Genomic DNA, 10,290 nt, shown 5'->3' on the forward strand with positions numbered 1-10,290 from the left:
GCAACAAACGGAACAAATTTTTCCATCCAAGGAGCAGAGTAAACAGCGGCGATATATATACTTGATTTGATTTGAATTTAAAATTTTGAGTGCGTCAGCACTAAGGCTATTTTGCACCCGTCACATTATACGGGGTCCAGCCCCTTATCGTTACACATAACAACTCTAACGTTGCAGAACTAAAATATTAAAATATTAAAATCTTCTGACTTCCGTGAAAAGTTGAGGCTGTAAAGGAGCACTCAGTACAAATAAGGACAACACAAACAAAATTATACTGGCCATGGGGCCAGTCCAGGGGCGCCGACTTGTCAAAATTATTGGGGGGGCTCTGATCACTGAAATAAATGAATGAATGACTCACTCCCTCCCTTTTTTAAAAATAAAAATTACGTCTTCGTATAGCAGATTTAAGCAGCTATTACGTATATTCCTCATGCAAATGAAATGTAACATGAAAAACGGGTGTCTGCTCATTTGTTTCTTAGATAACAATTAACACTTTTTATTTAAAAGTAGACTATGTATTTACATTAAGAGGCCAACATAACAGTTTTATGCCGGCCTCGGTAGCCGAGCGTGTTGGGTGGTTGGATCAACTCGCTTTGATCCGGAGGTCTCGGGTTCGAGTCCCGCCGAGGGCATGGGTGTGTTTTAATGTCCGCAACAGACTTGTAAAGAAAGGACATGTGACGGGTGCAAAGAACCTTAGTGTTGACGTATCCATAAAAATAGCGAATATTTATAATATTTAACAGTTTTATTTAATTATTTACATAAATGCTAACATAAATCGCAGGCAAATAGTTTTACTTTTTTGTTCTTGCTACAATATGTTCCTTTTTAAATTTAATTTTGCAATAATAAATAAACACATAGCACGCCGTGCTTTAGCAATAATGCCTTTGATCATAGCCGTTCCCGCTTTCGCAATACAGACTTTTCATAAGCTTTCCTTGCGTACTTTACTGCAAGCCAGTGTTAAATAAAAGACTTCAGAATTATTTTCCCCTTATTCTTTGGACTAGAGGAAGAGATTTCGAGGATAACTAAATATCGTACATATCAATACGAGGGTCACTATTTATATTTTGAGCCTTGGCAACACTGATTGAAGTTAGGCGCGATTTGACGTTTGCACGGAATCGTCTGGCATTATTGACCATAACGTTCTTCAAATGTTTTGTCAATAGCTTCATTTGTGTTGTTTATGTTGCCTTGGAGATTGCGCGACAACAATAAAATGGAATTAACTCGTGAACATTTTCATGCGATGATTTTTTCGATCAACTTACTTCCACATTTGGCGATGAAGCCCCATCCTTTGCCACTGTGAAACGCTGGTATAACGAATTTAATCGTGGCCGCCATTCGCTCACCGACGAGATTCGCGAAGGTCGTCCAAAATCAGTTGTTGTTCAAGAAAACATTGATGCTGGGCAAAACCTAATACTGCAAGATCGTCATGTGACATACTGTGAGATTGAGGCAACCATAGGCATTAGTTCCACCAGCATATATAAAATATTACATGATCATTTAGCCATGAGAAAGGTATGTTCTCGTTGGATCCTACACAATTTGACAAAAACTCAAAAAGACGCTCGTGTCAATTGGTGCAAACAAATGCTCAATAAATACGTACAATCGTGGTGCTTCAAAAGACGTATATAAGATTGTAACAGGTGACGAATCATGGATATATGCATATGAGCCGGAACGTAAACAGCAGTCGACTGTATGGGTGTTTCAAGATGAACCCAATCCAACAAAAGTTGTTCGCGCTTAAAGCACATCGAAACAAATGGTCGCCTGTTTTTTCGGGAAAACTGGTCGTGTGGCAACTATGCCTTTACAGGAACGTAGAACGGTCAACTCTGAATGGTACACAACAATTTGTTTGCCAGAGGTCTTCGGTCAAATACGGAAAACAAACAAACGCCGTCGGATCATTCTTCATCAAGACAATGCCAGCTGTAACACATCTCGTCTAACAACCGACTTTATGAACAGTCAAAAAATCGAATTGATGGGTCATCCGCCGTACAGTCCTGATTTGGCACCCAATGACTTCTTCTTGTTCCCGAATGTCAAGAATAAATTGCGTGGACAACGATTTTCGTCGGCGAAAGACGCCGTTGATGCGTTCAAAAACCATAATATGGAGGTGTCTCAAGAAGATTGGAAAAACTGCTTTCACAAATGGTTCCAACGAATGCAAAAGTGTATTGACCATAAAGGAGAATACTTCGAAAAACAATAAAGCAGTTTTCAATGCCAAATTCCTGTTTTTTCATTGTTAGGCTCAAAATATAAATAGTGACGCTCGTATTGCCTGAAAGTCGTGTTTATGTCCTCAAATTGTTCGGAATTCACTAAACAAGAAACAAACTGGTATAATTGTCAAATCACCTCGTTATTTTGAAACTCTTTTTAGTAAAAATGTTATCAATACTCATAATTATATACTTAGTATATAGTAATGTCATGTGTTTTGCTGTCTCCGTTCATAGCCCCCCCCCCCCAAAGTTGATGGTTTAGCGGTCTCAGCCACCAAATTTGATGGTCTAGAACATTTCAAATGTGTATTTAAACTTAAGTTCATGTTGCACAATTCAGAGTAAACTTTACAAGAGAAGCATATTTGAGGATCTCTGCCCCCACATCATTAATATTGGAGGGGCTCGAGCTCCCCCAAAGCCCCATGGAGTCGGCGCCTATGGGCCAGTCGCCAGAGCCTCGTTTAGTCTGCAGTCCAGGGTGTACTACGTGGAAGTGAGGTTGATTATTGGGTGCACTACGTGGAAGGAGCACCCCTTACACCCCTATATATATAATATCCTTATTTTCATTTTACCCTTCAAGATCACAAATCAAGATTCTATTTTCAAATCTACTGGGAGTGTGGGGAAGCAAGTGTGGCTAGCCGCCCATGTTATGACCAGGGGCGCCGACTTGTCAAAATTATTGGGGGTGGGGCTCTGATCACTGAAATAAATTAATGAATGACTCACTCCCTCCCTTTTCTTAAGTTTTGGCCTCAGTGTACGGAATCTCGTAAAAACCCATGAATTCCTCAAAAATATCAAAATTTTCATTCACAGTTCGAATGCAGAATGTCAATTGTTCACATTCCCGACTTTTAATATCTACTAACCACGGAGCGCAAAACAGATCTCCCTAATATATCAACGATCTCGTTCTGAATGTCATGTGAGAGCCATTTGTAACCCGAACGTCCCCATCCACTCCCCTAGTTCGTGCACATCGTATTTTGAAACTCTATAGTAAAAAAGTTAACAATACTCATAATTATATACTTACGTTAGTATATAGTAATAAGTCGTGTGTTTTGCTGTCTCTGGTCATACCCCCCCTCCCCCCAAGTTTATGGTTTAGCGGTGTCAGTCCCCAGCGTTGATGGTCTAGTACATTTCAAATGTGTATTTAAAGTTAAGTTCATGTGGCACAATTCAGAGTAAACTTTACAAGAGAAGCAAAGTAATACATTAGATCCTCTTAAGCAAATTAATTGGGGGGGGGGGCTCTGCCCTCACATGGTTAACATTGGGGGGCCCGAGCCCCCCAAACCCCATGGAGTCGGCGCCTATGGTTATTACCAGGGTAATTTTATTAATGTTAGAAAATTTTGAGCTGATTTGATTGATTGATTTGTTGTTTTAAGTCCAATTTGTGCACAGTAAATCTAACCGGGACTGGACCTACCGTTTAAGGTGGAATCCGAACCATTATGTGCCTCCACCGTGTATCGAACCCGGACCCCTTGATTACAAGGCGACGACGCTATTTGAGCTGATTTTTCTGTGACTTAGCAAGGAGTACAGATTTTCCCTGCACGTGTACTCTAAATTCTGATCGTGGAGATACTGAAGTGAGATTTTCTTCTTTTTATGACAACTTCTTTGGAATGCGGAGAGCCACAGTCGTCCAAATGGTAGGCCGTCTGACTGCAACGCAGGAGGCATGTGTTCGATTCGCAGAGTACCCTGACGGAGCGTGCTGTTCATCACATCACACCCCCTTCTACGCATTCATAGCATGCGTATGGGGCAGCTTTGCCTTTTACATTACTTTGGAATGCTGATTCACATTTGTATTAAGCGAAATACATCAATGTATTTCAATATAGCATTTAGGGTTGCCAGATTTCTGAAATAAAAAAACGGAACATACAGAATATATAAGCATGGATATAGTTAAATTTATTTTTATAACATTTTTAAACATTACAAAATCAATTGCTGTTTAAAGCATTGTTAGTCCCTAATTTTTAACGTTTTGACAAAATATATTAATATTTGAGTGAACTTTTGGCGTCCTTCAAGAGGACATTTTTTCCCCAATGCATTACTATAAAATTCAGAACATGACTTATTCTCATTCACTTATTATTTCTTTAGCTAAATATGGGACAAATGGGGGTCCCGAGAACATTTTCCGGAATACCGGGACAATCCCGTATATGCTGGACGTCTGGCAACCCTAATAGCATTAGATCTTTTGGAAAATACACTTAACTTAGTTGATCGACGGGCAGTGCTTGAAGTGGAAATTCGTAGTGGCGAGATTGGGATGTTTTGGTGGAGTTTGGTAACATATGCGAGGGATGGCCAATACAAAGTATTTTAACTGGGGAGAAGCTTTATGAAAACTTCCTTACCTGGGGAGGTAGCACCCCCAATTAGAGCATTGTCCACGGGAGAGATATTTTGTTTTATAAAGTCGTGATAAAGCATTTAGGTTAGGCTCAGTGCTCGAAGTGAAGGGGAAAACACGTAGAGATGCCATTCCCCGGTTAAAAAAATATTTCATCAGGCATGGGAGTTTGGAAGGCATCTCCCACCCACTGCCTATATGTTGTTCCATACAAACATCCTCTCTCCTATCCGAAACTCGGCGAAGCATCTTCCAATCCACTTCGAGCAATGGTTAGGCTATTAATTAAGATTGTCAATTATGGACGTTAATGTCCCCTCTCTTATTGATTGATTCTGTTTATTTTACTTCGCTTTTCTGCCACTTTTGGCTAATCGCAAAGATGAAGGTAAGTGATGATAATGATGAAGGGACCCACAATGAAGAGAGGGCGGCTCCCTCTCTCCTCCATGGTTCAACATTCCTTATAGATAAGATTTTGTTGATAAAGACATCCCATATTTAAAAAGGGATTTATCCAAAAATTACGCGAACAAAAAAATGAGGGGGAACTATAGAGAGGAGGAATGATATATTGTAGACAAGGACGTATTTATGGGGGGTCTAGGGAGTTCGCCCCCCTAAAAGACTTACTAAGTACAAATATTAAATAATAAACAATAACACTTGGCTCTAACAACCCTGAAAGGACCTTGGCAAACCTCCCGACTGCCAGTCTCTCTCCCACAATCCTACCTAGAGTGAAGATCTTCAACCCGTAATGGGGTGACGTGCGATCAGCTAAAATTAAATAATGAAAATATGATTGTTGTTTACTCGAGTGTTATTTATTTCCGCCAAACCCATTGGAAGGCAAGGATCATATTGGGATCATACGACTTACTTTTCGTCAACTGGAACCAACATCCTTTGTTGATATGCAATAAAAATTCAATTCTTTATCTATTTCCTTGCCAGGTCAGATTTATTTTTCCCGACCTTCACTACACGCAACCTAGATAATGAATACGTGCTTTTATATCAATATTCTTATACAGTCTTTTTAACTATTAATTTAGGGCCTCTCGATAGCGCAGTGGTAGCGTTGTTGCCTTGTAAACAAGAAGCCCCGGGTTCAATACCCGGTGGAGGCACATTGCACAGAGGTTCGGATTCAAATTTAAATTGTAGGTCCAGTCCCGATTAGCCTTTCTGTGCATAAAGTGGACTTAAGAGAGAAAGAAAAACAACTATTCATTTAATAAAAATGTTAATTAATTTGAATATTTTAATTTAATGTTATAATTATTTTGAGACATTTGGTTCGGACCCCTCCAAAATATTTCTAGATACCAGCCTGCTTGTAGAGTAAAGGAAGCAGACAGATTTATTCGTCACACGAGAATCAGAGGAACGTTCAACTCCCAAAATGCAGTTTTCGATTTTGTTTAAAGTTATCTCATCTGAAGATGAAATAAATTGACTTTAAAAAAAAACATTGATAGAATACTCATGTGATTATAATGATATTCTCACAATTGACATAAAAAAGAGACTGCATTTGAAACTAAAAATAAAATATGAAAAGCTAGTTTTAATGATTTATTTAAACATATAGGCTACAGCCGTATTTTGTACGTTACAGTATTTTATTTTCTTGTTGATTTTGCTTTTGTGAATTTTCATTTTGTATTTTGTTAATAACTTTAATAATAATACTGATAACACTAAAAATAAAAGTTGGAAAAATACTTTGAATACCGCTACATCCAAAGAGCCCCCACGTTCCCCCCAATCGACGCCACTGAAGCATTCCATTTCTGGAGCTGTATCTATCTGTACTAAAAAGAATTGAAAAGTATCTTTTCTTGAAACGTCATCAGACTTGCTGCTAGAACGTTTCGAACAAACTCTTGAATTAGTGTCATTTGCAGGATAAATTCCAGTCGTATCTTCACATATTTCTGAGGCTGAAACTGATCAATTAATGGGCCTTCTCTCCATTATGTTTCCGATCACGTGAAATCATACGCATTGTAGAAGATGGTATAAGATAAGGAGTAAAGTTAACCAGGGTATACGGGTATAGGCTCGAAAAAAATGGATGCAAGGAGATAAAAAAACAGGAAGAAATATAGAAATGAAGGATAAACAATGAATAGGAAAACAAAGGAAAGAAAAGTGGAAGCAGACGATAGAAAATTAGAAAGCAAACTATATCAAAAGAGTAAAAAAACAGAGGATAGATATAGAAGGAAATGCAAGCAAGAAAAAAAATTAAAATCTTGAAATCCCATTTGTTGGTTTCTGAAATATTAATTTTTGATCACGGCACGGGGAAGGGGTGTCGAACCAACCAATGTAACCAACTCCCCACTTCCTGGCAATTGATGTCATTTTCAAATTAGAAAAAGCAGAAAGCTTATTTCAAAAGAAAATCATCAAATGAAAACAGTTTAAAATGCAGAAACACAATCAGAATTTCAGGTTTTCATATTTAATCCACATAATCGTTTTATGAGTTTTAAAAATATCCAAAATGAAGTTCACAGTGTAAACTTGACTAAAATGACTTTAGAAAAGTTAGAACCATGCATTTCAGTATTGTACTGGATGATCACTTTTCTGGTGTACCCTTTCAAATTCTCTCCCCAGGAATATGACCAGTTAATAATAAATTTGCAATATATAATAATTTAATATTAGCTTACAATAATTATTTGATTACTTCTCATTTAATACAAACTGTATGGCCACCTGAAAATGTAAATACTCCCTCTGTCCCATAATTATAGTCCAGTATGCCAAAATGGTAACTTTTTATTTATGTTCTTTTGGATACTTGATGAGCCAATTTGTACTGATCCTTGAGTAATAATGTTGTATGACTCATTCCTGTTTCATTTTCTTCCTCTGTATACACAAGTGTCACAGCTTGAATATCAGACAAGTATTTTGTGACAACAAAAGTGTACCCGACAATAATTATGGGACAGAGGGAGTAGTTGATTTTATCTTATTGACCTGTATGTGCTGCCAACGACATTCATAAATCGAGACAATTCTCTCTTGCAAGACCATGGGAACAGGCATTCAATCGAGGAATTGCACACACTAACGACCTGCTATAAAAAACAAAGGAAATAGGCTGCATTTACAGGAATTTGGATATTCTTGAAATTCTCTACACTTAATACTTTTTTTAAAAAAAATTGTGGAACATGCAATGTTCATTGTGCGCAAGTCCGCAATTGATGATGTAGCATATTTATGATTTTATATTAGAGTATGTTGGTTAAGTTCCTGTCCAGCACGGTCTGCGAGATTCTGTTATCCATTAGCGAGGATATGTATCAAAATAAATTTTTTGGGTGTAGTTCCAACCTCCTGTTAATCTACATGGGGACAGATCTCTACAGTAGTAAATTGGAGGGGAAGTGTGGGTGAAGGACAAGGACTCAAATCAGTTCCCTCCCCTGCCCAAAAAAAACAAACACTAAATGATACGGGACTACATTCAGCATGTGCGAGTAATCTTTTACTTACACTAAACAAAAATGGAAGTGAAATTTGAGTTCCGAAAAAAATTTTTTGGTTCTTAAAAGCAGGAAATATTCAACGACATTGTCCATAAAACACAAAGACATTGGGTTTAGAGAGATTCAAGACAATTACGTATTTTCAATTCACCAAAATTTAACAATTTTTACATTAAGTTATTTAGTAGTAAACTGTGTACAAATTCCCTGCACACACTGAAAGCAAGGGTTACATTCATTCGATGTTAGGGGTAATATGAAAAGTGAAGTAAATTTCCTTCAAATGCAAGTATAATTGCATGTTTTGAAGGATTCAATTTAGTACACTTTATGCACAGAAAGGCTAATTGAGACAACCTTGTTTTAATTGTGATCCAAACCACTGTGTCTCCACCAGTTATGGAACTCTGGACCACTCCATTACAAGGCAACATTAGGAATTGCATGTAGTTCCAGTTAATTCCAAGTGTTTCAACCAGATCCTTCTTGGAGAACACATTCTCTTTTGTTCAATATATTTTCAGCTTTCATTGTGAAAAAAGTAATATACAAGACTCCTTCTCAACCAGCATGAATAGATCTTCAACTCTGGGGTGCCCACGGGGAAGCGGATTACTGTGCACGCTGCGCCATCGAAATTTTGGGGGCGATCTTTTCCCTTCAAATATTAAATTCAAAATGTATATATTGTTCCAAAATATGTAAAAATCGTACACACATGCACCAGATTTAATCAATTAGACGAAAAGAAAGTGTTTAAGGTTACGGGTGTCATCGACGGGAAGGGGGGTGGGAGAAATACCTCCAAAATATTACTTATATCATAGCTGGGTTCTGATTTACATTGGGGACAGTATCCTACTCTAGGTCGTAGATTATGGTGGGGTATTTCAATTAGGGGATTGAGCATTAAATTGTCTTAGACTTGCGAAATTCTTGCGTGGAAACTGATTAAATATTTTGGAGGCAATATACACTCCTCAATATCAACAGGAAGTCTAAAATTTACTTTGAAATTATGGTGGTAGGATAGAGTATTTAATTTAAAGGGGGGGGGGGAGACAGGAAGCTGTTGACAGTGTTAAATCTTAGGTTGTCAAGGAATTTCTGTAGTGGTGAGAGTTTGAACATTAAATTTTGAAGATATTTAAATTAATATTCTTGAAAGCCTGCAAAGGGATGGATATTAACATTGTCTTGCTCAAAAAAATTACTTTCTTTGGTGCGAGGCAAATTTTTAGTTTTATACTATAGGTGAATTACAAGACAAGATATATACAATAACATCACTAAATGCTTACTGTTCATTTAAAGCATTTGGAACAAAAATATATCTAATCCGCATTTCTAAGTCTCACAAAAATTTTACTTTAACAAGTTAAATTTGCACTGCCCCTTTTAGTTGCCCCCTTCCCCTTGATTTTGATATTAAGCCAAAAAAAATTTGAAAAAGAAAGTTTGTTAGAATTAAAATTTATTTATTCTAACAAGTTAAATTTGCACTGAAGATAAAATCCACATCATTGTTATTGGTTACTAAAATAATTATATTTACCAAGAAAATGGGGTGGGAGATCTTTGAATGAGGAACCGTATTATCCTCCTGAGCTTTACCTTGTGGTGATTACTATATGGTCTGGGTGCTTGAATGTCATTGGGGGACATGACATGATTTTCGGGGGTGATTGTGCCATTTGCCTTGGGGGGGATGGGCACCCCTGCTTCAACTGCATGTTCCTGTATGCTGCTTGGCTCTTCTGAACAGTGTGCAAGCGCCTGGGATTTCAAATGACAAAAAAATATCTGGCAAAACCAGTGCTGGGTCCACATCTACATCGGTAGTGTCCCAAACCTGAAAGCTAAAAAAATTGTATGCTGGCTGCATCCACAGAGGTTAAAATGTATTTCCAACTGAATATAAACTTCAAACTCCCCACTCCAATTTCTCCAGTTAATAATCACACCTATTGCAACATTTAAATTAACAAATTCCATGTATAGGAATTTTAATTTTCCTGGCAACGCGATTGAAACTAAGTGTTCTTGGGTTCAGTTATCAGCAAGGCTGGTGTCCCATCTACATAGGGTCTGCATA

Source organism: Lepisma saccharinum, chromosome 24, assembly GCF_977018435.1.
Source record: "Lepisma saccharinum chromosome 24, izLepSacc3.1, whole genome shotgun sequence".
Classification (NCBI taxonomy): domain Eukaryota; kingdom Metazoa; phylum Arthropoda; class Insecta; order Zygentoma; family Lepismatidae; genus Lepisma; species Lepisma saccharinum.